The sequence below is a fragment of the Anas platyrhynchos genome, chromosome 21, assembly GCF_047663525.1.
Source record: "Anas platyrhynchos isolate ZD024472 breed Pekin duck chromosome 21, IASCAAS_PekinDuck_T2T, whole genome shotgun sequence".
Lineage (NCBI taxonomy): Eukaryota > Metazoa > Chordata > Aves > Anseriformes > Anatidae > Anas > Anas platyrhynchos.
In genome coordinates, this window is record NC_092607.1 from 5,286,474 (window position 1) to 5,313,609 (window position 27,136).

The 27,136-nt window shown below is 44.4% G+C and overlaps 2 long non-coding RNA genes across 2 annotated transcripts; one reads left to right on the forward strand and one right to left on the reverse strand.

Moving 5' to 3' along the window:
* Nucleotides 1-5,270: 5,270 nt before the first annotated feature.
* LOC113839674 (uncharacterized) lies at nt 5,271-6,088 on the reverse strand. Its single transcript, XR_003492234.3, has 2 exons — nt 5,971-6,088; nt 5,271-5,830 (listed from the first exon to the last, which is right to left on the reverse strand). It is a non-coding gene; the product is annotated as an uncharacterized lncRNA (long non-coding RNA).
* Nucleotides 6,089-16,734: 10,646 nt separating this feature from the next.
* On the forward strand, nt 16,735-23,053 carry LOC106016967 (uncharacterized). Its single transcript, XR_001190089.5, has 3 exons — nt 16,735-17,000; nt 20,655-20,731; nt 21,662-23,053. It is a non-coding gene; the product is annotated as an uncharacterized lncRNA (long non-coding RNA).
* Nucleotides 23,054-27,136: the final 4,083 nt, after the last annotated feature.

Consider the following 27,136-nt stretch of genomic DNA (forward strand, 5'->3'; position numbering starts at 1 on the left):
CATCTTTTCATAGCAAGGATGCGCTGTGAATCATGGCTCTGGCTCAGTGGCCCATTGTCGAGCCTGCCTGCTGAAATGTATTACAGATAGGAGCGAATACAGCTAAGAGCAGGACTGAGGTGGATCTGCCTGGATTTATTTCTCTCTTCTGTGTCGTGCTTTCTATTTCTTCTGTACCACAGCTGCCTGAATCCAGCCAATTTTTAATGGGTAGACATCAGTGAGCCAGGGTTGCTCCATGAATCAGAGGGAGCTGAAATTCTGCAACACCAAAGACCGTTTTCAAAAGCAATCTCGCGGGCCATTTTTCCCCCTTCTAATTACAAGTGCTGTGTAGCCACATTCCTGCATGCAGCATGCCTAAGACATATCGCCAAGGCTCGCACAGCAGCCAGGGCAGCACAGCCCCTCAATCTCACTGTGTCCTGCACCTCTGCAAGCAGAGGAAAAATGTCACCTTTATTTGATGCTTTCTTTCTTCCTAGGGATATTCTGGTGTGTCTCTGTATTGAACAGCTCAAAAGAGCCCATGTTCTTGAAAATTGAAGCTCCTAACTATTTTGTCTTCGTACAAAGTGGTTTGGGACAGGAACTACAAATATTGTATGCTGTTAAAATGAGGGAAAATCAGAAGGTTATCAGCCACATTCAGAAACTGCCCGGGGTTGTTTCTTTATGCCTTGGAGAAGGATACTGGGAGAACATAATTTTCTAATTTTACATCACACATGAGAAAAAGATGACCCTTCTTTAAAGAAATGGGACTAAAAAAATTGAGTACTATTATCTGTGTTTGCCTCAGCAGCTTTGTATCTCAACATTGGCCGTGCCTGGGGAACATGGGCAGGAGGTCGGCACCAGAGGAGTGCTTACTGACACTCTCATTAAATAACACAGACAAATTGTAGTAATTTGAAAAAACCAGCACAACCAGCAATTAGAGTCATTGGTAGGAAACTGCAAAGCAGCCGCATATGGACAAAAACTTTTACGTCACTGGAGACTGGAGTTCACATAACTCTATTCTTCAGCACAGATGCAATGAAAGGTTTGAGCTATTTTCATGTGGCAGCAAATTGGGGGCATTTACTGCATGAACCACAATAACTGGCTCCTATTACCCAGTTTATGGGGTGAGCTTCTGCATGCTCATTCAAATTCATCTGCTTGGCAAACTGGGAGTATTCACTGGTTCATGAATCTCCAGATCCATGAATGCAACCAGCTGGGATGTCTGTGGGCTTGGGTTCTTTTTTTTCCTTTTGTCTTTATTTTGCCTTTTTTAGCTGCAGACATTAGTTTAGTAAAGCATGAACAGAGGCACAATACTAGTCACTACTATGGAGCTATAAATTATTTCTCAGAATGCCCCTGGAAACAGGGCATGCCAAATTGCTTTACAGGGCACTTGTGATAACAGTACTGAAGCAAATGACATTTAAATAAAATTTCCTTCCAACGTAAGTGAGGAATAAGGGAAAGCATAAAACAGGTAATTAACACTTCCTGGATGACTTCAGCTCTGTGCATGGAAGGACAACAGTGGAGCAAATAGTCGGATGGAAGGGTCTGGTTTTTGCTAGTAATAGTAAAACTTAATTTCTGCTTTAAGGAAAGATCAAAATCATATTAAACTGAATGCCAACTGGTTTCAACGGGGCTTAAATTGATTTCTGGAAAATAATGCTAGTGAAAAGTGCCGGGGAATGTCCATTGAGACTGACATCTTCACAACCAACATAGCTGAGTGCGGACGAGAATTTCTTCTCTGAAATAACTTTACAGATATTTATATTACAAAGTGGGATGAAAACTGCTGTCTTCTAAGCACGGAGAAATCTTTGGTTGCTTTACAAATATTTAAATAGTTTCTTCATTTCTGACTTTTGAAACCATTTTCTTAAGGCTCCCCAGCTTTCCTGGAGCCCAGGATCTTGCGAGGGGAGCTGAGGAGGTGATTTGGGCCGTGGCACCAGGGCTTCTGGCCTCCTGCTTAACCATCACCTCACACTCTGGCAGAACCAGCTCCGCTACAGTCTCCTGGACAGACTGAGGGTTTCCAACACTAGGAAATGCTGGGAGCCTGGACCCACAGACTGGTGTTTGGAGCTAGTTCTCCCAGGACCAACAGGCTTCCAATGAGCAGCATGGTCTGCCAAGGAGACAGAAAACCGTAACCCCTTGAAAATACGGCTGTGGAGCTGGTTTTTTTGCAGGGGAATTTTCTGTCCTGTTGCTCCAGCTTGCTGCAACAGAAAATAAAGCTGTTTTCCATTAGAATTTCTGCAACATCTGCATGTTCCTGCAGTGTGTTTCGGAGTGGAAGAAATGACCTTTTTCACTGAAGAAATAATCTGTTGGAAAATTCCCAGCTAGTGTTAACATTTGCAAATTCTGTACATGAGGAGCATCAGGGTGGAGCTTCCTTAATGAACTCCTTTCCTGGTATGTGGATATTAGCAATCGTGTGGACACCTATCAGACAGGTTCTGCACTAGTACTGGCTGTCACATTGCCTACAGACCACCAAACATCAGAAAATAATGAATTTTGAACCTTACTGACTCAAGCTGATTTAGCGGTAATAGAGTATAAGCTATAATAGAGTATCCAACAGCTGTTGGATAAAGACAAGATATTTAAATATCTGTTCTTTACTAAGGTCCATCCTTCCAAGCAGTCACAGAATGGTTATTAAGGAAGTGTTCTATTCCCTCAAAAGCAAAAGCAACAAGACATTTAATATTCTTTCTTACTAATATCATGTCCCCTAACAGGCAAATACAGACAGTTTTTATTAAAGAAATCCCCTGATTTAGTAGAAACAAGATGAGTAAGGGAGATCAGAGATATCTCTGAGCTCGTCTCTTAAGAAAAACTTCAAAGAAAACTTTTTTTTTTTTTCTTAATTCCAGAACTATTTACATCACATGTATATTTGTAGGTTACTCATTTCCTATGTAACTTATATCCTATTAAATAACACATCTTCCTTTGGTTTACATTGTACCCACATCACTCCCTGCCATGCAACATCACCAGACTCACAGCATTGCTAAACATTAGCATTGCAAATACCTTGGAAAACCCAGTTGTACTTCACTGGAGTCTCATAAGGAGATTTGATGTAAAAATCCTTATTACACTGCATATTCAACATGTTAATACTCTCTAAGGCTAATTGTTCTTCTTCCTCTATTAGTGGGAACAACATGCCCAGACTTGTGTTAAAGAAGAGCCAGAACATGTTATTTAACTCTTATGCCTAGAGTCTTTATTTATTTATTTTTATTTTTTTAATCTTAGATGGAAATTAGTACACACAAAATCCTTGAGTCAGGACATGACCAAAGCGCATCTGTCTGAGGTTCTACCAGTCTTACAGCAAAGATTTGGCTATGTGAGTGGATTGGCTGGTCTCTGGCACATGTCCCTGACAGATCCAGCTCTTCCCCAGGCTGGCTCTGGCTGGAGTTTCGTGGACATACAGAAACTTCTGCACCCCTCACCAGGAAGATCTGCAGAGTGTGGAGTCAGCCAGACAGAGTGCAATAACAGCAGGGATTCAAGTACCAGCTTCTCTTTTCTCATGGCATTGACTTCTCTTTGTATTTCTGAATCAAAACGTCTCATCCTGTACAGGTGGCTTCCTCTTTCTCCTGGAGTGCCCTGTATGGAAGACTGGGAGGACTGGTCCTTGGCCATTCAATGTCTATGGCTGCAATTGACCTTTCAGTTCAACAGTGGGGTGAAAAAGGAATATCAAGGACCTTGAAATGTGTTTAATGTCAACTAACACAGTGTGGGCTGTGAGGATGCAGAGCTCCTTTGAGTGCATCTGTGTTCCCAGTCTGTCAAGCCAGAGCTTTCACGTGAGATCTTCCGGACTGGCTGACACCCTGGCAGTGGGGTAGCACTAATTCAGCCTGGAAGAGTTATGGTGTCATTGTACATTCAGCAGTTATTGGGATAACACAGTTAAAAGGGTAAGGCAAGCCAGAAAGAGAGCTCCCTGTGGCCTTTCAAACATCAGACCTGCTGCACATGACTGCCCTTCTGCTAAATAAAAGGAGTTAATGAATACCCAAAGAATGAGACAATTTCCTGGCATTGATGAGGGTTTCTGTCTGCAAAGCTGCTCTTTGAATTAGAGATCCAGACCCTGGTGTGATAGAAAACCTGTCAGCTGCCTTTGCTCTTCTGGACAGGGGCAGCTGAGGATATCCTCAGCTTCCAGGTAAAGCAAAGAGGAAAAAAAAATAATGTGGAAGAAAGAGCTGTGTTTGGAGACACTGCACCTGGAAACCTGCCCTGCCCTGGCACAGTGTGCCTGGGGCATTGCCTGCCTCCTAAGGTCCGTCTGCATGACCACAATGTCATTCTGGCACACAGGTGTGATGCTGCCTCCTGGTACCTGCCCAGAGACAGCTGAAATGAGCAGGTATCATTTGTCTCCACTCATGTTCAAGCAAATCCCACCTGCAAAACAAACGACCTGGAGTGGCTGCTCAAACCCACTCAGCACCATCTCCTCCCAGACGTCCTGGCCTAGAGCTTGAGCCCCACCGGCCGCCTGGTTGTCCCCAGCTGCTGCTCTGCCCTCAGAGTCTGACATAGCACATGGCATTGCTAGATTTCTGTGCAGGCTGAGGAGTTTGGGGCTTGCAGCCATGGAGAAGTGCACTGAGGACACACGGGACAAAGGAGCTGCTGAGGGAGGGGATGCTCCTGCAGCCGGCTCAGCAATAAATATCAGAGAAGAGAGGTGGCTGCTGTTCATGGGAAAGAGAAAGCTTCGTGAGGGAGAGATGATTTAAGCTACAGTACAAGAACAAACTGGCTAAGTATAAATTTTGTTTGCAAATGAGGAGATTCCTTGATATATGATGAGGGAAGCTCTTTAACAGCCTCCCCGGGGGAGCAAGGGAAAAGCCACTGCTTTTAAGACAGGCTTTAATAAGCTGGTGTGATAGGAATCAGAAGAAAGAGGGCTTGACAGCAAAGGAGATTCCTTCAGTCCCTTTCTTACTACATTTGTATCTCTGTCCCTTCTCTTGATACTCCAGTAATGAACTTCTCTTCATTTAATTATGTTATTAATTAGCATGATAACTGTGAAAGCTGGTGCACTGCTTTGGCTGTGTCGCTGGCCCCACCACCCTCTGCTGTGCACCCTGGGCAGCTAATGGATTTCCCTCCGTGGCTTATGTGTCTGAATGACATTTCTAGTAAGTAAAGTAAAATAATATTCAGGTTAATCCCAGGATCTTTTGTGCTCTTTAGACTCTGAAGTGGTTGTGTTGCGGGGAAGTGTTTGAAGGATTGCATACAGACAGGAGGAATTGAAGGGGAGATGGGAAGACTGATGGAAATGCAAATGAACATGTGTAGCATGCAGCACATGTCAGGGAAAATACACTTGATACAACCCATAGGCAGTTCTTGATTAACTTTCTGGGTTAGTGTGGCTGGCTCCTTGTTGCAACAGCCGTGGACACCCTGTACTTCAGAAGCTGGTGCAAAGAACTGACCCAGGAGGGAGCAGCCCTGCTCGGCAGTCAGCTGCAGATAGTGAGGGGCTTGTGAGGAGTCCCATCGTGGTAAGCTTTCCATCAGTGGGATCATGATGTTGAATGAACCTTCTTGCTGAGAGCACTGGGATTGGCAGAAGATATGAAACGACATGAGCATGTTGTGGAGATGCATGGGCATCCTGGTGAGTAATGCTACCAGTGAGCCACCTAGCACGAAAAGCAGCAGCTCTGTGGAGGGCTGTGATGACCCAGATGAATTGAGTACACCAGTTGGCATGCCCTGGGCTTCAAGACACCTGTAAATCACAACAAAAAATAACTTGTTTCTTCCATCTTGCTTTAGGCCAGTTTTGGGCTGGATGCCTTATCCAAGGCCCCTTTCTGTTCCTGTAAATAGAGCTGCACGGGTAAAAGAGTCACACTGGATTGTCCTTACCAGCCACTTGCATTTGCTGTTAATTCTCTGGAAGAAATGCTCCCTCCTGCCTCACCCAGGCTAGGATCCCTGCCTAGAAAAATGGCTTTCTCCTGAGCATTTGTTATATGCAGCTGTGTGAAACTCTCAGCCTGTTCAATTAAAGAGCCCGTTTTCCCATTAACTGTCTCCTTAGACAAATGTGAAGTGTATTTAATGTTCACTCAGGATGAAGCCAACATGTTTCTCCTGCTGTTTTACACTTTCTTCTTAGTAGGGATTTGTCGTCTCTGACTGTTCAAATACCTTGAAGTTCCCCAGCATTTACCATCAGGAAAAGGTAACAAGAGTGGTGACAAAGAGTGAGTGCCAGATGAGCCTGGGAAAATGGATGGTGTTAATAGATGTAACTGAGGCCCCTCTGCACCCTGCCTAACGCGGAGCAGCCACCCCATCCATCACGCTCACTCCGGTGGAGTAGCAGCACACCATCCAAGCCTTAGCAGACCTTTTCTCCACTCCTGCTCTCAGACAAAGTGCTGGATCAGATCCCTCACCTCTCCTGATGGTCTGAAGAGAGGCACTTTAAAAAGGAGAGAATCAGCAACAGAGCCTCTACCTCAGCTCAGCGTTTTTTATTAACATGCCTGGAGAATCAGCTTCTTCCTGTCATAGGTACCTTGCTGCACATTAATATATGAACTGATAAACTACCTCCTGAGCCTATATTATGCTTTTTTTTTCTTGTTTCTTCATCACTGTTTTTCTATGAATCAAGTAGCTGTGAAAATTGATGTAGATTCTCACCTGTATGAAAATACTTTGGCCGAAATATGAGTCTCACATTGGGCTGATGTATTAATCCTTCTCTCCTGGACAGCAATAATCACTCTCTGTTGTTTTTCAAGCTGTAATTCAGCACTTGCCACTTGTGGCCTTTCAGCAGGTTTGGTGTGGGCCTCAAAATGGAGCAAGAGAAGGGAGGGAGGAGGAGGACTGAGCTCCTTTGGGCCTGATCCTGGTCTTACCTACATCACCAAGGTGTACAAGTGACTTGGCATCAGTTGCTCAAGCAAAAGCAGAGTCAGACTCCGCAGCAGCTCTGTCCTCTGGCTTCTTGGCTGTGACCAAGGCTCCTGGATGCTTTGGATTAGCAGTGAATAATAACCAAGGGAATTGCAGGCAGCTGGTGAGATGTAAATTGGAGCATTCCAGTCTTTGCCTCATTCTGGCCTCAAGGCATTGTTCCTGCTCCCGGGGCCTGCCAGGCACAGGGAGCTCCCCGCCACGCTGTACTTTCCCCATGCAATCCCTTTGCTGTGGGATGGGGCAGCTTTGAACTGACAAGAGAGCTATGCTGGAAGCACTTGGACGCTTTGTGCTTTGATATCAGGTCCCTGCTCTTCAGTAAAATAAGACTTGATTTATCCCTGTGGATAAATATCTTCAGCTCAGAAGGACTCCATCACTGTCAAGAGTGAGGCACTTCCCCAACAAGTGGCAATAAAAACCTTTATAGCACTTGCTCAGCATGACAAATCCTCTTCATCCTCCTCCAGTGGTGGCTTTATTGCCTCATCCCCGTGGGGGCTGTTCCTGTCAGGCTGATAGTGCTGCTGGGGTTACTGGGGATGGAGTGTCAGTGTCTCTGTCCCGGGCAATGGCCACGAGGTATGTCTCTGGTGTGTTGTGCACTGCTCTTCCCTGCTGGGCCATGGATCCAGATATCCTGAAGACTCGGCTCTAAGCAGTTCTGGTTTGAGCTAAAATGGAAATGTAGCTGTTAATAATCAAGATGATGCCTTAAGGACGGACATCTGTTTTCTAAGGTTTCAGCCTGAAATACTAAGTTCCTGCTCCATCCTCCATGGATGTCATTAGCTGGATTCACATCCTACTAATCTTAGCACAGAAAAAAAAATTAGAGCTACAGCTCATGCCAGAGCGAGGGGACATTAATTCATTCTGTACCCCCAGATGTACAGCATCTGCTAATTCTTAGCTGCCCAAGAGGAAATTTCTGGCTACTGTTATCAGTGTCATAAACTTGCAGAAATGCCAGGAAGGCCCCTAGCTGCGAGAGCAGCTGAAAACCACCGAAAGTTACCCTGGAGAGAATGCCTGCTATTGTGTCTGGCCCTGAGAGCATGCAGAGCTGGTGGCTCTGGTGGCCCAGAGAAGGGAGGGAGATGTAGAACAGTTCTTGAAGATCTGCCATTGACAGGTTCATCTGGCTTCAATTCAGGCACTTGGTGCATTGGCAGTCTGAGCTGTGGGGTAAGCAACAAGAGGATAAGCAAGAACGCAGACACGTGCTGCAGTGGAGCAGGGGATCGAGGTGGGCAGAGCTGGGCCTGTTTGGCCTGGAAAAGAGAAAACGGAGGGGAGACCTCATCAATGTGTATAAATATCTGAGGGCAGGGTGTCGGGAGGATGGAGCTGATCTCTTCTCAGTTGTGCCCAGCAGCAGGATGAGAGGCAGCAGGCACAAGCCGAAGCACAGGAGGTTGCAGCTCAATGTGAGGGGGCACTTCTGTGCTGGGAGGGTGGCAGAGCGCTGGGACAGGCTGCCCAGAGAGGTTGTGCAGTCTCCTTCTCTGGATATATTCAACCCCGCCTGGATGCCCTCCTGCACAGTGTGCTCTGGGTGATCCTGCCTGACAGGGAGATGCACTGGGTGATCTTCAGATTTCCCTTCCCACCTCGGCCATTCTGGGATTCTGTGATTAACAGGAAGCATCTGAGGGACAGCAAAGCTGAATGACATGCAGTTGAAGAGGTTTTGAAAACATGGGGTTGCCAATACTGTGAGCACGGAGGACACAGATCACCTGAGAGAGGTGCAGCAGGAGGGGGCAAGGTGTGCAGGCCTGGGTGCAGGGCAGTCTGAATCATCCGGTACAACACCCTCCTGCCACCCATGGTACGGGGCTTCCTCTGAGCTAATGTTCCTTCCTTCCTTCCTTCCTTCCTTCCTTCCTTCCTTCCTTCCTTCCTTCCTTCCTTCCTTCCTTCCTTCCTTCCTTCCTTCCTTCCTTCCTTCCTTCCTTCCTCTTCCTTTCTTACTTTCTCTCTCTCTCTCTCTCTCTCATTTTTTTATTTTTTTTTGTAGAGCCGCCTTCTTCATACCCCCAAGGTCAGGACCCTGGGGACACTAGCTTTTGCACAAGCCCTGCTCTTCATGCCTGTGCCCCCAGCAAAGGCTTTGTGCTGAAGCTGATGAGGAGGGACAGCCATCCCCAGGGAGATGCAGAAGGTGGCTGTGGCGCTTGTGCCTTCAGCACATGGGAGCTGGGAGCATCCTCCATCTTCTGCCCTCACACTAGCAGCAGGCATCCGGAGGGGGAATCACATCCAGTCCACCACCATCCTGCTTTCACCCTGGCTCTTCCATCACTTCTCTTGTTTCACAACAACTAAATGAGCATTACCAGCCCCTGTCCTCTTTTGTTGTTGTTGTTGTTGTTGTTATTTTTTCATCTTTCCCCTGCAGAAATTTAAATAACTGTGATTTTACTTTTTCTGGGGGCTCACTTGAACAGGACACCTTGAGATACAGCAGAGGCTTGTTGCTTCCCACCCACTCCTCCATCCTGTCCATGCGAGGGTCCCAGCAATACTCAGAACAGGCAGGCTGGAAGATTCATTCACCCATTGCAGCCTTGCTGCTCTTTTACAGCAGTCCCAGCCCTCTTCATAAGCAAGCTGGAGGTCTTCCCTCACCTCACCTTTCTTTCCCATTGGCTTTTTGGCTTCTGCATTTCTTTGCCTGCTGGCTTAGTGTATGATGTAGTTGTTTGAGATATCCTACTACTCTACCAAATTTTACAGCATCTCTTGAGCTTTAGCAAGACTTCTTTTCTGTTAATAAAGTTTTATCCTTCTGCCTGCAAAGACCTATTTAGATTATGATAAAATCCACTTTGCTTCGATACCAGGTTACACTGTGGAAGACTGTAGCATCTTCCAGCAGATATCTCAGTACTTTTTACCTTCAAGACACAGAGTTTCCCTTACCCATTTTCCCTCTGAATTGCCACCAACATTGGGTTAGTCCAGTATCAGAGAGGGTCTAATTAACACTAGTTACTTTTGCTGAAATTGCTATCTTAGAAATTATTGTGGAAAACTACAGATGTTCCTGAGCAGGAACCAAGATAGAACTAATGTATCTTTTGTTACTAGCCTCAATACAGTGGTTTTCCATCAAGATGTCAGCCTGTTTTTTTGTTTATTCATTTGTCTTTAATGTGGTCTGGAGTCACAGGGCAACAAAAAATGTTCAGTCTTCCTCTTCCACTGAGATTTTTTAGTCACCTACTGCACATACTCATTTCTCAAGCATTTCTTTACTCATATTTTGAAAACATATCAAGGTTCGTAATCTTATTGGCTAATCAAACCATCACTTGCATCAAGTTTCTATTGGCATTTACCTTATTTTAATTTTTATATTATCATCACAATATTTGGTTACTAACCAAAACCATTTCCTAGCAAACATCTCATACCCAACAACCTTCTTGTGTCTTTCTTTTGTTTTCTAGTTCTAGTCACTTCTTTTGGCCAATTCAATATTTCAGATATCTCATCATACCTAGTTCCCAACTGTCAAAGAAATTTCTCAAGCTTGAATGTTCTGTGCTAAGTCACCACCCAAACAGCTCTTCTTCTCCAGATCTCCTCCAGAGCAGGATCAGGATGGCTAAACTGCATAAGAAGCTGGGCTCAGGACTGTGCTTCTCCTATCCTGAGAGTTTGGGCTGAGTGCAGGCATGAGTCCCACCAACATGCTGGGTATGGTCTAGCACTGGCAGACCAATGGGACACGGATGCTCCTACAGGCCACCATGGTCTTGTTTCCTCACCATGATGAGCAGGCAGCTATGGAGCTCTGTCTGAGGAACCATTGGCAATGTTAAAACACAGCACATTCTCCATGTTCTCCAATTTCAATGCTCAAGACGAAAGGGGAATCATTTACACATTACTCCCCACTTCCCCAATGGGGCTTTCATTCCCTTGGAGCTTCTCTGTACCTTTTCCTTTAGCTCTAATAAACTGGCTGAATTTGAAATCATTTCTCCTTCTTACAGCCTATCTCAGCTTTCCACACCTTGTAGCTCTGCTATCAAGAGAGAGTTTCCTGGAAAAGGCTAGGAGTGAAATGAGAAATTCCCTCCCTGAAGCACATACGGACATCCTGCTGCTGCTCTGCAACCTGCCAAGGAAAAGAAGAGAAAACTACAGGCCAGGCATTGAGAAATTGCTGTCAGATGCCTGTTGCTCCATAATTATTTGCTGCAAGAGAGACTAACTAGTCACTGTCAAGTCAGGGAAGATGTTCCTTGAAGGCTTGATTTAATAGAAATGCAATTTGTCTCATGGGTCAGCAAAATAAGTTGAAGATGACCTACAATTGCATGTCCAGAGGGAGCTTTGAAACTTGTACAGGATGCACAGCTTCACATTTAATGGAGAATATAAACAAGAGGTAAATGCCATCAGCTACACACACCACCAGTCCTTTAATGTACCAAGTGTGATGAAAGCCCATGTTCCTGCTGAGCAGGGTTGTTCATACTGATGCACACCAGCCATGCACAAACCCCTGTGACCGTGTACTGAAATGTATGATCATGAAAGCAGTCAATATCCTGAGACAATTTTTGGCACTATTTAGCCAAACATGTGTAAAACCTTTTTGATGCACTATATTAGAGAATTTCCCAGTAGATTAAGTACAACATAAGAAATGTTCCTTCAGAATCAGGGTATAGGTTTGATTACAAAAAATATATTTTAGCCCCCATCCATGCAGTGGTTGATATTACTTGTTGGAGTGAAAGGGAGCACATGAAAACTTAATGATTTTTGCAAGATCCAGAACAGACTTCTTCACAAGAAATTGCCAGATCAGTCTGGGACATTTTGTCCCATGGGGCTTTCTGCAGTTTCAAAAACACCAAATGGCCTTCTCTAAATCATGGCCAACATTCAAAATTATCAGCTTTCCTGAAACAGAAAGCTTTATTTAAATCTACGCAAATGTTTGCAAACACTTGATTGAATAGATGGTTCAATAGATAGTTAAATAACCGTCTAACAGTAAATAAACAGTTAAATAGATGTTTTTTGTTAGTTAGTTAGTTTGTTTGTTTTGTAATTACATCTTTTTTAAATTCATCATTTGCATAAATCTAAACTAGAAATGCTTGCTTAGAAAATATCAAAATGCAGTACTTTGACAATTTTGAACTGTATTGTGGTAAAAGTGATTGTAAAAGCTAATTGACATTGTTTCCTCCCTTGAATGGCTTTGGTTTCAGTAACTGACATTTCCTCAGTGGAAAAGATTTATTGGAAAATACTCAAGTGGATTGACCCAGTTTTCTACTGAAAAGTGGAAACAAAATTTGCCTTTTTTTTTTTTTTTGGAAACAATAATTTTTCCATGATTTGAGTTTTGATTATAAAATTTTAGTTTTGAACACGAAATTTTACATTTAGAATTTTCTGGACTGCCAGACCTTACTCTTAAGAAATCAGTTATTCACATGGCCCTTTTGATGTCTGGTAAGTACAGGAACAACATGAAAAAAAAAAAAAAAAGCAAAAAAAAAAAAAAAAAAAGCCCATGAAGTGAAATCCAAGGAGGGAAAACGAAATAAAGTTTAAAATTATGTCCCTTTTCCCCTTTCAATTCACTTAGTCACCTGAGAGTAACAGATCACCCTGCAGAGAGGAGAAAATGCAGTTATCACTCTGCTATAGCACAGCATAGGCTAAAAAAAAGTATTGGCTTAACACGGAAACATGAATAACTTGCAGACTATCTGAGCAGGGCTGTAAGGACACGCCAGTGCATGCAGTAGCAGAAGTAAAGTTAAGAAAAAAAGAGTTCCCTTTGAAACTTTATAGGTCTTGTTGTAAACAGCTAGTGACAAATTTATTTTAAAAATTATTAAAAAAATATCCTGTCAGGAAGCTCTTAAGTCAGCCAGAATATTTTCCCCCAGATAGCACAGAGTTATCCATTTTGCTGTGTTTCTGCCCAACTGTGATCCTGTAAGAAATATCCTCAGTTGTTCAATAAATAATAATGTTACAGAATTTAAAATAAGAATCCAGATTATTAAAGTTACAAATCTTTGTGGTCTTTATATCTTTAATAAAACATTTATCTATTAATAATGGATATTGTTTCTACCCAACTCATGTTTTAAATGAAAAAAAAAATAAAAAAAGACCATTGGAAAGTTGCCAATATTTCTTCATCCTCCCCAGCCAAGGCTGACAAAAATGCAGTTACATTGATAAAGTGTTCATCATTTACAAAGGTTTAAAAATTTTAACAGCTCAACGTAAATTGAGGACTAGATGTTTAGCCTTGGAGGCATGCAACAGGAAAAAGTAATCTGGAGCGTCTGTAGAGATAAATGTTATAACTTCATAGCCTTTTGCACATAGTTAATGGAACAGCTTGGCTCATATGGAACACAATGCACACATCAATACAGTATTAAACTTTAATGTGCATCATACCAGGAGACCTCAGGGCAGTTGTACCTTTAATGTTTGTTAGCTGAAGTGATCCTAATAGAATAATAACGTATTATGAAGCGGTTGACAATAATTTCTAAATGGCAGGATAAATAACTAAATGTATGTGGTGCGTGCGTGTACGTATGTGTTTGTACTTCTATATTTGTGCATGTACATCGGTGGGTTCATGAAACTGCGAATCTCAGGAAAGGTATGGGAATGAGGCAGAGAAGCTTGCAGCAGCATCCCTCTAAGATGTAGAGACAAGAATTTCCATCTCCCTGAAGTTGTGACTGCCTGGAGTTTTTCCTACTGGGACTCATGTTCAAGGGGACTCTGTTGAGACACTTGGAGACTTTGAAAATAAATAAATAAACAAACAATAAACAAACTGAAAGCCATCAATTCTGTATTCATGAGCACAAAGGCACTTACAGGACCTCCAAAAACACATGCCCTGGTCAGTCCTTTCTGCATGTTGCCCATCTGCCACTTTGGCAGTGTCTCTGACATCAGTGGGGCATTTGCCTAAGGAAGGACCTCATCATATTGCTCACGTAGTCGCACATGCAAAAGGGCAGTTTGGGGAAAACGTGGCAGTCATTTTTTGCACACATGTATGGATGACTTGAAATATTGAAAATGCCCCATTTATTGAACAGAGGTAAACTCAAGTTATCAAACGTCTTTGTTCGGGCAACACAAATGTTATCAACAGCTGGGAACTGCACCAAGATCCTCTCACCTGTCTTCTCCAGTGGGCATCACTGTAGGGATTTCAGAGCAAAGCCATGCCTATTTAAATCAGCAGCAGCATCGGGCTGAATCCAGAGCTCACCAGTTCTCTGACGAAGCCAGTAAGGGAGCAGTAGAGATAGAGCACTGTGATGTTTAATGTGAAGATGTATTGCACCTTCAGGTTCTTCATCAATCATCCCTGGATCCCGTTATTTATGGGACGAAGATGTGATTGTTAATTAAACCTCCTCCAGGGCTCTTTTTTGACAGGAGTCACCACCTACACAGCCCCGGTGTGGAGGGAGGGCTCCACATGCCAATCTGGCTGGAGGTACCAGTGACACATCGTCATGTTATTCTTTACTTTTAATGAGTAAGATATGCCGCGAGTGACCTGCCCTTTCAGGCTGCAAGAGAACATTCATCCAACTGTCTATGGATGATAATTGCAGATGGTTATCAGTCCTGTACTCAAAATAGTTGTCAGACCCAATGAGAGCATTTTCTGTATGGTAGAAAGTGCCTGGTTTTCTCCTTCAAGAAAACGTGAATAGAGAAAATTTTGATATTATCTTTTCAGCAAAATATTCAACTATTGGTTTTGAAGTGCTATAAATATTTACAGTAAGATGGAACTTTTTTTTACCCACACAATAAAGATTTCAAAATCCGTGAGAGGAAGGAGGAGGAGACAGGTTTTCAATTTTTCAGTTTCGCAGTGGAAAAATGACTTACATTGGATTTTAAAAACAAAAATCATTTTTTCTGCTCTGCCATGTACTCTTGCATCCCTTTCCCATCCTGATGCCTCCTGAGATGCTATGCACCAGGTGCTCACACCTGCAGTTTTGCACCTATTTCCCTGCACTGGCACTCCTGGCGGTAGTTTTGGCTGTGATGTTCTCCCTGAGCTCCTGGCCAAGCCTTGCACCCTCCACCTGCACCCGCCTGGCATGCCCCATCTTGGCAGCCCAAAATAGCTCTGCTGCAGGTGTGTGAAGGGTACAGTGCCAAGAGCAATTTGGGGAGCTGTGTGTCACCTCACACGGAGCAAAATGAACAGCTAAATGGATGTATTGAAGGTTAAATATCAGCCTAATCAGCATCTGTTTGGGAATTGACAGGGTTGCCTCCCTGGGAAGGGAGGAGAGGAACATGCAAGGACAGTTATTATTTACTAGTTTTTTATTTCTTGAGGAGTTCTTAAACACTCAGCCAGCCTTTGCTGACCCCACTTGGCAAAGGCAATCACCTAAGACCTGAGGGTTCAGGCATGAAAGATGGGAATTATTTTGAACTCTATCCTACAAGTCATTTGTGTTGCCTGGCACTTTCTTCTGTATCCCTTATTTAAAACTTTCCAAAGCTGGCGTGGCTGTGAGCAGTCAGAGCATCCAGCAGCACTATGCCCATGGAGTGCAGCCTGCCTGATGGAGGGGCAGCAGGAGCTGCAGCTGTGCAGAAGGACAGACACCCCCAGTACGGCACTCCTGTGCACCAGTGGCCCCAGTGCAGCTCCTTCTGTCCATTTCCACTGCTGCTGCATTATTTACTGCGTTACTGTGTTTGGTTTCCCTGAAGTAATCTTATCAGTTACTGATTGATCAAAAATCATAACAGTGTGAATACCCTGGAGGAGCATGTCTGGAGGAGGAAACTGATAGATAATTTCTTATTTTGGTTTGCACCCAGCCAGTCAGCTGGCCACTCTGCACTGTTTCCTTTAGCTGTCCTTGAACCTTCCTCACAGGACTTCAGTTCCACTTATATCCAGAGAAGCATATATTTCATACCCATATCTCTGACAGCAAATGCTGCCTTACAGTTGTAGGAAGGAGGCAGAGGATGATGATGAAGGATGAGTTGTAAGGTCTGGAGATGAAACTGATTATAAGATTCAGGTTTGCAAGACAGGAGAAAATTCTGGTGACACCTAATGTTGCACTGCCTGGCAGCTGCTGGCTTTTTCACGGTATTTGTCTGCAAGGTAGAAATTACCATCTTCTGTGGCTCAGCACCTGGCGTGGTCCAGACACAACACAGTCTGGGATCTCTGAGGAATAATAATGAAATAGCGTTAATATCAAGCACTTTTTACTACAGCTTTGCAGATGATTTTGAGCACTTTTCACTGGTCTTGGGGACGCTCCATATAATCCCCAGTTACACCAAGAATGTGACCTGTGAAATCAGACTGAAGCAGGGGACCTTTATGGTGATAGCAGAATTTTTTAGATATGAAGCTTAAGCAGCTCAGTCATCAGGGCAACCCCATGTGCTTTAAATGTCTTCATCCAGGTGTTCATCATAATAAACCAAAGCTGCTGGAACTGGGCTGGAGTCATATGCAGTCCCAGCTGAGAAAGACATCATTAAGCTGCTGGGCCTCCCCAGAGACAGCATCACAGTGACAGCTAGGAAATGGTTAATAACTAATTATAATTTTTAACACTTTGGGGATAAAATTAGAGTGAGGGGGTGGGCTCATGGGTCTGTGCAAGGTATAAGGACACGCAGCAGTGAAGGAAAGTTGGTGGGATACAGAGCAGAAAGGTGGAGCCTGGGGGAGTTCCCAAGATACTGCCCCCTGGGAAGGTGTTACCCACAGCTGGAAAGCATTTGTCTGTTTGCTGTGCACACACTGTATGAAATAGCAGTGTAGTACTACAGAGCAGAAATAAAGAGGATCTCTGAAAACAGAATTGGCATACTGAGGACTGTGCTGGGCCAAAAGCAATGTTCATTTCTGCATAAACATCACTGAAAAGGTAAGGATGGTAGTGCTTATCTGTGACTAAGATTAAAACACGCGACGACGTGCTGCAATTGTTGCACAAACAAGCATTAGAAACTCAGGATTAAGGAGTTACGTTTAAAAATATGGAAAATCCAAAAACGTGTCACGTCCAGGTTATTAAGGACCAATAATGCTCCCTTGGATGGGAGACACCATTTTGATTGAATCATGGGGATGTTTGATCTTACAGACTGAACTAAGAGGGTTTTAAAGAAGCAATGGTTAACTTTATTTCTGTCTTCACATTTCACTAGCTTACTCTATTTTTTTAGTGGTAGGTGGACAGGGATATTACTGCTGTGAATGCAGTAAAAGAGAAACCCATGCATTTGGTTTTCATTCCTGGTCTTGAGTGTCTTGACTTTCCATTAGTAGCCTGGGGGACACTTACAGCAGCTCAGAAATCATTTTTACCTTGAAATGATCCTGTTTAAAATTAACATAGTTGTAACTAACTTTGAAAGGATTGCAATGTAAGTACAGTGCAAGAAACAAGACCAGTGTGTGCCTATAAGAATATGATGCTATGTTGTTATTAAATTTTCTTAAATTTGCCTTTAAAAAAGGGAGAGAAAAAAAAAGCTTCTTGACTGCTCTCTAGCTGTTTTACTCTGCTGTGGAGCAACAGAGAAAAGCTAGAGCAAACAAACCAGCTATTGTACATAAACACGCAAACACACATTTCCCTGTTGAGTTTTTCTTGTTGAATAGTTTTGGTTCACTGGGTAGTTCCCTAAGATGTATTTGTTTTCTCATTTTTTACTATTGGTTTTCATAACTGATGTTTTGTCAGTTGGCAGAAGCTTTACAGAGAATATACTACAACCAAACATCCTCTTGCAAAACCCTGGGGTCAGCCCTGGGCAAGATCCATTCCCCCTCCCCAGCTCACTGCTCCCCAAGGCTCCTGGTAACAGATAGAGCTTATCACTGATCTGCTTTGCTGGATGCTGATCATTCTAGGGATAAAGAGTAATGCTGAAAAATATTATAATGTTAGAAACAAAAGGCAAAAAGTAGGTATACAGTAGTGGTGAGATTTTTCATGAAGGACAATTGAGGAAGCACCATTGAGAGGCTGTTACTGTTTCTTCAGGTCCCCAGCAGGGTTAGCATAGGATGCTGAATGCGTATTTAGGAATTAGCAGACGGACTTGTAAATTCTCAGAAAGTGCAGCTGTGTTACCAGGAGGTGAGGGTTAACTTGGGAGAGGACATCCTTATCCTCTGCAGAATGAACTCATCCTTGATTGTGGAGCAGAGGAGCACTTCTGCGTGTGGCAGAGAGAAAAGTGAGGAAGCAGGACCAAGCTCCTGGGAGAGCGAGGTGAGGTCTGGGCCCTCTGTTCAGGTGCAGCATGGAGCAGGATGCCTGTAACTTTCCTGTGTGAGTGGGCAGAAGCTGCAGGGTGCTGGGGTGGAAAACAGCTCTAAAGCACATAAGAGGGATGGTTGTCTGCATGCAGGTTTGTAGTTCTTGTGTTGGTTGGTTGTGGTTTGTTTGTTTGTTTGTTTGTTTTTTGGTTGGCTTGGTTTTGTGCATTTTGTGGTTGCCCCATCCTTCGAGATGTTCAAGACCAGGTTGGACGTGGCCCTGGGCAACCTGATCTAGTGGGTAGTGTCCCTGACACCCACTGTCTGGTTGGATGAGTGGGTCTAGAGTAGATGTTCCCAAACTGCAGATCACCAGACGTCTGTGAGGTTGACCAGCAGGATGCTGAAACAATCAATTTATTATTCTTTCTTCTGTGAATGGATGAGGATGAAGAGGTACATGGTGTCTGCAAACAGCCTTGAGGGCTGCCTGCAGCTGCCCTCCCCTTCTGTTGCCTGCCCTGCTCCGAGGGTCCTGCTGGGTCCCCTCCCTTCCCTTCTGCACAGAACATTTCCCTCCTTGTCCCTGTAGCTGCACACCCTGCCACAACACCCAGCCTTGGCTTGGGGACCTCTGAGCTGAATGAATCCACCTGCCAATGGCACACTGCTGCCTGCTGGAGCACAGTGTAACTGGGACACTTGGTGTTTATCTGCTGGACTAGAAGCCAGATGTCAAGGATTTCCCATCTGATCCAAGTTCATGGGAAGGTTTTGGGGTGGGAAAGTAATGTATGAGGACTGACAACACATCCCCTCCACACACACACACACACACACACACACATGCATTCTCTGGCCATCCATACTCGCTATCCCACACCTCCATGAGCTGCTGCTGATCTATCAGGGAAATGCACTGAGCGGTAGCAACTTTCCCAGGGTCTGTGGGCAGGGTGGGCCAAAGAAACCTTCTGTAACCCTCCCATCTTCTGTTGCTCTAACTTTTCTTTCTTTTCCCTCTCTTCTTTCTCTCCTGACCCCTTCCTTGTGAGTGGGTCAGGGTTTCAGCAGCTATTCCAGCAGCTTGTTTGGGTCAGCTGCGTGCTCTGCCCAGTTCCTACACATGGGTAGCTCACCGTAATTTGGTATTGCAGTCATGACCCAGCTCTAATGCTGAGTTCTAGGAATCAAACTTTGCCCAATAAACAGAATCAATAAGCTTCCCTGTGCATGTTCTTGCTGCTGTTAACAAAACCATCACATAGGCTGTTCTCCAAATACCTTCTCAGATATTGCTCTTAAGATATCAGCTGCAAAATGCTTGAAATGAGCACAAAGAGGCCTTTTGTGGAGCTACTAGTTCGTGCCTTTTACCTCTCCAGGTTGGCTGGAGATGCTGTACACCTCTCTGCTTTGCCCAGAGCTCCTGGGAGACCTTGGGGGGAGCAATGCATGTAGCTTGTAGGTAAGCAGGCTGCTGCTGCTGCACTGGCTGCATTAGAAATTCATAAGCAGAGGAAGAACAAGGAATAGGGCCAGTGAGAGGAGAGGTTATGGGGTACCTTGGCACCTGGTGCAGGAAAATAAGGGTCTGGGCAGAGCGTGGAGGGGCAAGTTAGGATCAGTCTGTCTGTCACCTCTACATGCTGACATATTCAGAACTGAGCGAGTGTGTTCTATGTGTCTGCTTCCAGAAAAAATGAAACCTTCAGCTTCTCAAAGGCAGATTTTCTGTAGATGAAAAACTTTGATAGTGCTCAGATTGAAAAAGTATCTTAGCATAAGAATAATTCTAGAGGAGAAACGAAGGGCTAGTTTACATTGCATGCTGCAGGTTTTGTTTTGTTTTTTTTTTTTTTTTTAAAAGACTGATAGAGGATGTCATCAAAAAAGGGGAAATACTTCTAAAAAGCTGATAGTTTTTCATAAAACCTTTCCTGTTCTCCTATAGGTCATTATTCAGCCAAAGGATTCTTTTTCTTGTCTTAGTCTTGAAAAATGTTAAGCGCTGCATCCCAAGGCTGTGCTGGGGAGGCTGGAAGAGAAGGGGAGTGTTTGCTGATGGGGCTCACAGCCACCACAGCTTTTCACCGGGATGACTTTCTGGTTATTTCTTGCTCTCAGTCCTCACCTTTGAGTTTAGTTCTGCCTCTGAATTTCTCAGTGCTACTCCTAGCAGCAGTAGTTGCTCCGGCTCCTGCAACATTTCACCTTGGTGGAGGACTTTGCCTGTCTCTGTGTGTGTGTTTTTGTTGTTGTTGTTTGTTTGATCATTGTGTGGTGGCTTTTTTTTTTTTTTTTTCCACAGACATGGATTCATGCTCCAGTAGGTCAAGTCTGGATGACGGGATGAACAAATGGGTCCCAGACATCCAGAACAGAGAGGTAAGCTTATGCCAGGTATCCACCTCCTTGCCCCTAAAAGGACCTGTAACAAAAAGCATTTCAAAAAAAAAAAAAGTGTCTGCTGCTCCTTACTTGCCTGCTGACAGGACCAAGGGAGTGCTTCCTGTTTTGTGCTGCATTTGCTGCCTCCATTTATTGCCCTCATAACTGCTGTCACCCTTCAGAGTTGAGCTGTCTTCTTGCCAAACCTCTGAAAAATGGGTTTTTGTATGGTGCCTCTATGTTTACTACAATGTTTACCTCTAACCTGAGCCAAGTGTGGTGCTCTTTTAAATCTGGCCATCCAGAGAGATCTTCAGTGAAGAGAGGAATCATCTCACTACAGAAACTGTGGTTGGAAATGAAGTTATTTTTCTAATAGGCCAAAAATATACATCAAAATGTTGCAGAAAAGACCCAACAACTGCAGTGTAAAGGGACTTGGCAGGATCTATCGACTCAGTTGTTTGCCACCTGATTTATTGCCAGCGTGGGTTTGGTTGTTAGAATGAAAGACCTGTAGCCAAAGCTCTGTTGTTTAACCCTACAGTCCCGAACAAGAGGGGAAGAGCAGGGCAGGCTCCTGTCCTGCCTGCTGCCACACACCCAGGAGGCCTGGGGACAGAGGAGGGGAAGGATCAGCCTCCAAGGAAATCCTGGCTTTGCAACCTCCAGCTTCATTTCCTCTGGGCTTCCTTGAGATGCCTGTTGGACAGGGTGATTAGAAGTGCCTTCAGCGTTGGTAGCCTTTTGTAAGGTAGAAAACAGACACAGTGTAAAAAAAGGACCTGACCAAAGGGCTCTGTGCACGTTTATTTACACAAGCACATGCACACACATTTGTGTGCACACAAATGCACACACATCTTTGCAGTGTCACACACACGATTTGTGAACTATTTTCACCTGAAAATGTCATTGAGATTGCAGGAATGACGGTTTTCTTTCCCGGCACAGTGCACCTCTGTGCTTTCTGTGTGGAGATCAGGCTGTCCCTCCGCCACCAGCCTGCCCCAGGGTGATTCCGATGCCCCAGCAGCAGGCCTCCCACCCAGCCATCCTGCAGTCCCACCGGGCTCCGTGCAGGTGAACTCCTGCCCTCACCCTCCCAGCCTGTCCCTCCTGAGGAGCTGAGCACACCCGTGGCAGCACATCAGCAGTGTCAGCAACCCCAGCATGTCCCCCCAGTCCCAATGTGGCCATGGCTTTGCAGCTGTGCAGACCCCAGGCCCCCCCTGACTGGGATGGACTGGGAGGGAAGGAGTTAGGCTCCTTTTGCAAGGTGTGAGGTTCATTACTCAAAGCCCCTTCCACCAGCTAGCTGTTCCTTAGCTCAGGTCTCAGCTGTCACTCAGCGTGTCCATGCAGCATGCTTCACAGCTGGCATCCCCAGATGAAGAACCTTTCTCTGCCACACAACCAGATCATCCCCTTGTCCTTCCTTATCCCTGCTGGCTCCTGGAGCCTGTCAGCCTCTGCTCTCCTTGTGCTGAGTGACATTCTTTACTCCGGCTTTACACTAGCAGAAGGAAGCAGGGACAGTTTTCCAGCTCTCAGGTAGGAAGCTACTGTCAAACTCTACCATTTCTAATTGCTTTGCCTCCTGGACAGCCACATTTCTCCTGACACCTGCATCTTTGTGCAAAAACGGTCTGAGAGGACCAGGATCAGACTTCTTCTTTCCATCATGTATTCACCAGGCCCTTGCTCACCAGTATCGGCTTCCTCCTCTCAGCTAGTTAGTGTCTTGTGTGTCGTCAGAATTAATGACTAGACAAACGTGTCCCGAGCACGATAGGTACCAACTTATTCCTGGCATTTTGCAAGGATTTTGTGACACATCAGTACAAGCAGAGAATGCAAGATCTCCCTCCTTTCAGACAGGGTGAGACATATTTGGCACACTTAATTTGGGGGAATTCTGTCACTGATCTTTTTAGTAGTACTCCTGAGTTTCCTGAGAGATGTCTTATAGATTGTGTATATGAAAAGGGGGATCTCTGGATCCAGTGGGAGCCACAGTCCACAGCATGACTGCTTGGGACAGCTGAACTGGATGACCCTGGTGGCTCTTTCTGGAGCTGTCACTCTTTGTATCTGTTTGCTTAGTCTTTATATTTTTGGATCTTCTTTTTATTTGCATTAGTCAAGACTAAAAGGATTGACAAGCAGGGCCTTGTGGTGGAAAAGCTTAAGTCAATCTAACTGTGATAGCGGCGATGCCTCTGTCAAGTAAATGTGAATGCCAGAGAACATTGTCTTTCTCCCTGACGCTACTTATTTGGACTAAGCCAAAAATATCCATGAGCCATGTACATGTTTCATAGTGGTGTTTCCTTTATATTGATCAGTTAGCTTTAGAAATTGCTGTGACAATGCTGACATGTTTGATGGGCTGAGCAAAATGAGATGGTTTGAGGTCTCACGTTATCAAAGACCTCAAACTTTGTGACAGGCGTGAGAAAAATGAGAAAAAAAAATTCCACCAAACCCATCCAAGTTGATCTTTGGGTTAAAGGTTTAGTCCATTCCTGAGCATAGGGTGATGGTTTCCACTCATTGCTACTCTCTGCCAGTGCCTATTTTTTTTCCTACTAAGTAAATCTGAGCAACTTTCTAGAGCATAAAGGATAGGCTAGAGCCTGAATTTAGGGTGTAAGCACCTGTGAGCTTTAGAAAAGAAAGGCTGAAAACTAGACTAATCCTCAAGCAGGCTCAACCTCAGGTTTGAACCTCTAAGTGGAACAGCAGGATGCACATCAAATTGCAGGGCTGCGTTACCATGCTACAGTGATGGCACTGCTTGATTCCATTTTAATGGAGCTGAACAAAATGGCAAGTGTTTCTCTTAAGAAATCCTCAGTAGCTATATTTGGGGGAGAGTGAGTGATTTGAATCTGCTTTGTTTGTTCAGAACTTCCTCTTTCTGCTTCCCATTTCTAATGTGCTTAGAATCAATTTCCTATAGAGTGAAGTGCATGTGGATACCGAAGTCTGTATTTGACAAGTTTGTCTGCAGTATTCGACCTAGATTTTTCCAGAGACTTAGCTATACACATGCATGTACAAAATCTAAATTCAGCCAAGCGCCTAGTTTGCATGAATGGTTGTGCTGGTAAATCAGATAACCAGTAATGTAAATGGACAGCCACTTCTTTTGCATGCAATTCCTGATCAGTCCATAGCAGTACAGAAAGTATACTTGCAAATTGGACATGCAGTTGAACATGTTTTTTCTTGTTTGTTTGTTTTTTCTTATCCAGAACTAAATTCTTTTGGAAAGTATTAGCCCTGCACACTAATTTGTCAGAGATCAGAATCTAAATTGATCCCAGGAAATATGCACACACAGCCAAAAACAGAAAAATGGTTGTAGATACATACATATGCATCTATTTCTATTTTGCATGTACAGTTAACTCTAAATGCATACATATTTCAGAACAGTATCTCAGATGCTATCTTTTCAATTAGGCTGGTGGCCTTATGGAATACTTCCAGTTCCAATAAAATGCTAGGCAGGGAAAAAGAAAAGTTGTAGCTAGGGAATATATATATAAAACTTTTAAAGCCTTGTAGGAGTCTGCAGGCAGAAGTCCGTGCCCCTAGGAGTCACCTGCATAGAGAGAGATCCCCAGTGTGCAAACTTTACAAGAGCTGACATGAATGTGTGTCTAAGTTAGAGAGATGTCAGTCTGGCTTTCAAGCACTGTCACAGCTGCTAAGTTACAGGCTGGACAGACTTCTGCTTTGTTCCAGATGACTGCACTGAACTGCAGATCCCTGTGTGTTAACCATTAGTGGGCTCTGTCCAGACAAGCCAGAGACATCACCAAGAAATTGGGTGGCAAGCTGTTTAATCTGACAGAGAACAAAAAGGTCTTCTTTATGGTAAGCACTTATTCAAATGGCTCCAATTCTAAACGCTTACAGGCTTTTGTTGGCAGACGCTGTCACATATAACACGTTATCCCTGACTTCTTACAACAGGCAGAGTACTGCAGGCATGAACACTGCACTGCTATCAATGAGCATTGTTGACTTTATCATATTCTGGACCTTTCCAAAACTTTGGAGAACCATTTTCTTACTGTCAAATGAGTTGTTAAATTAATAGTTAATAATTGCAGCAGCAAAAAGTTCTGTGTTTCTGGTGTCCTGATCAAGATCTCTTTACATGTCCTCTTTCCCTAGCACCAAAGAGGAAAATGTGGTCTGAGTCTGGGTCACAAAGAGCAGGTTTGTGACCCTTTGATATCCAGAGTGGTGCTTGCTTGGTTGTTTGGGGAGGATGGCTCTTGGAGGAACCACTTCCCCTGGTCTCATGCCACCCTCCACTTGCATTCCACACCTGGCTGCCAACATGAGTGTCTTCACACTCTGCTCAGACTTAAAATATCCATTAAAAGCATGACTTGTTATTCTCATAGTTATGAAACAGTAGAAATTAAATCCATCAGAAGTTCAAATTACGGCTGTTTGTACTGGACACGACAGGTCTCAGACATGGGTCTGCTATTCTTATGTCATACCTTATAGAAATAAGCGATAGAAAAACAGTTCCTGCCCCAGCGAACAGGAAGACGCTACAGAGAGATGAGCAGAAACACGAGTTAGAACTTCTGACAGCAAAGTGCTGCAGTAGGAGGTTATTTTAGAACTTGCTGCCTCAAGGGAGTTTGGACTTTCTTGCCTTGCAGTCAGCTAAAGATGTTGATGCCAATTTAGTAAGAATTAAACATATTTTCTCAACTTCAGGCATTTCTCTTAAGTTGCCGTAAGATTTCTTTTTTCCCTTCAACTTTCTCTGGGCTCATGGCTTTTGATACAGCATAAAAACAGAAGGTTCAAATCAAACTTACAAACATAGCTGTCAGTCAGCTCCCCTTGGCAAAAGCTGTATTAATTTATACTGAAATGTCTCAGCTAGTGATCAAAATTTTTCCTGCATTGCCATGGCAATGCAAGGGGAACTGAATTCCAGTAAGATGAAATACCTCATCTTATACCAGTCATTATCATTGACATTGTGAAAACATACAGCACTGACAACAATTAAGTGTGTAGCAGTGCAGAGCAGTGTACCTGCCTCTCCTGAAGAGCACAGGAAATTTATTCCCATCTCACATCCTACAATGGATTTGCTTCTCTTTGTGATAGTTGGTGACTTGTAGAATCCTCAGCTCTCGGAGCTGCTTTTTTTTCCCCCCTACATCTTACCTTTTCTGAGCAAAAACCTGTTTGTGGCAGTGGTGGTTGTAGAGTAAATGCAGCAAGGGTACACACAGAAAGAGTATTTGTTCCTTCTCTCCTATGTTCCCTCTTTCCTTCGCATTGTCCGAGGGAACTCCATGCCTCTTCACATGCTCTTGTTGCTATTCGTTGCTTTTCCAGAATCTCTGAATTCCTGCTGGGCCCCTTGGTTAGCTGTGGGCTGGGCAGGAGGCAGGGAATGCTGCTTGGTGGCCACACAGCATGCTTTGGAGGCAAATATTTTTCCAGGCTGTGCTCTTTCTAGGTCTCTTTTGAAAACTCAACAGAAGTATTCAATTAGAAAAACACTAAGAATAAATGTGGTGTTTGGTTTTGTTTGTTTGTTTTTCCCCTAGCAACCCCAAAAGTTTGGATACATTTTTTCCAGTGTTTCTTTTTCATAGAATCATAAAATGTCTTGGGTTGGAAGGGACCTTAAAGCCCATCCAGTTCCAACCCCTTGCGATGGGCAGGGACACCACCCACTGCATCAAGTTGCCCAGGGTCTCATCCAACCTTGCCTTGAACACCCCCAGGGATGGGGCACCCACAGCCTCTGTGGGCAACCTCTTCCAGCACCTCAGCACCCTCTAAATGAAGAATTTCCTCCTAACATCTAAGCAAGATCTCCTCTCTTTCTGTTTAAAGCCATTCCCCCTCCTGTCAATAACTGACTGAGCAAAACATTGCTCTCCATTGTTTTTTTAAGCCTTCTTCAAGTACTGACAAGTTGCACTGAGGTCCCCCCAGAGCCTTATCCTCACCAGGAGGAACACCCCCAGCTCTCTCAGCCTTCCTGCCCAGGAGAGGTGCTCCAGCCCTCTGGGCATCTTCGTGGCCTCCTCTGGCCCTGCTCCAACAGCCCCACATCCTCCTGGTGTTGGGGGCCCAGAGCTGGACGCAGGGCTCCAGGTGGGGCCTCAGGAGGGCAGAGCAGAGGGGCACGATCCCCTCCCTCCCCTGCTGCCCACCCCTCTGCTGATGCAGCCCAGGACACAGTTGCCCTTCTGGGCTGCAGGCACGTACTGCTTGTCTCATGTTGAGCTTTTCATCCTCCAGAATCCCCAAGTCCTCCTCTGCAGGGCTGCTCTCAGTGAGTTCTTCTCCCCATCTGTGCTCATGCCTGGGATTGCCCCAATACAGGTGCCACAC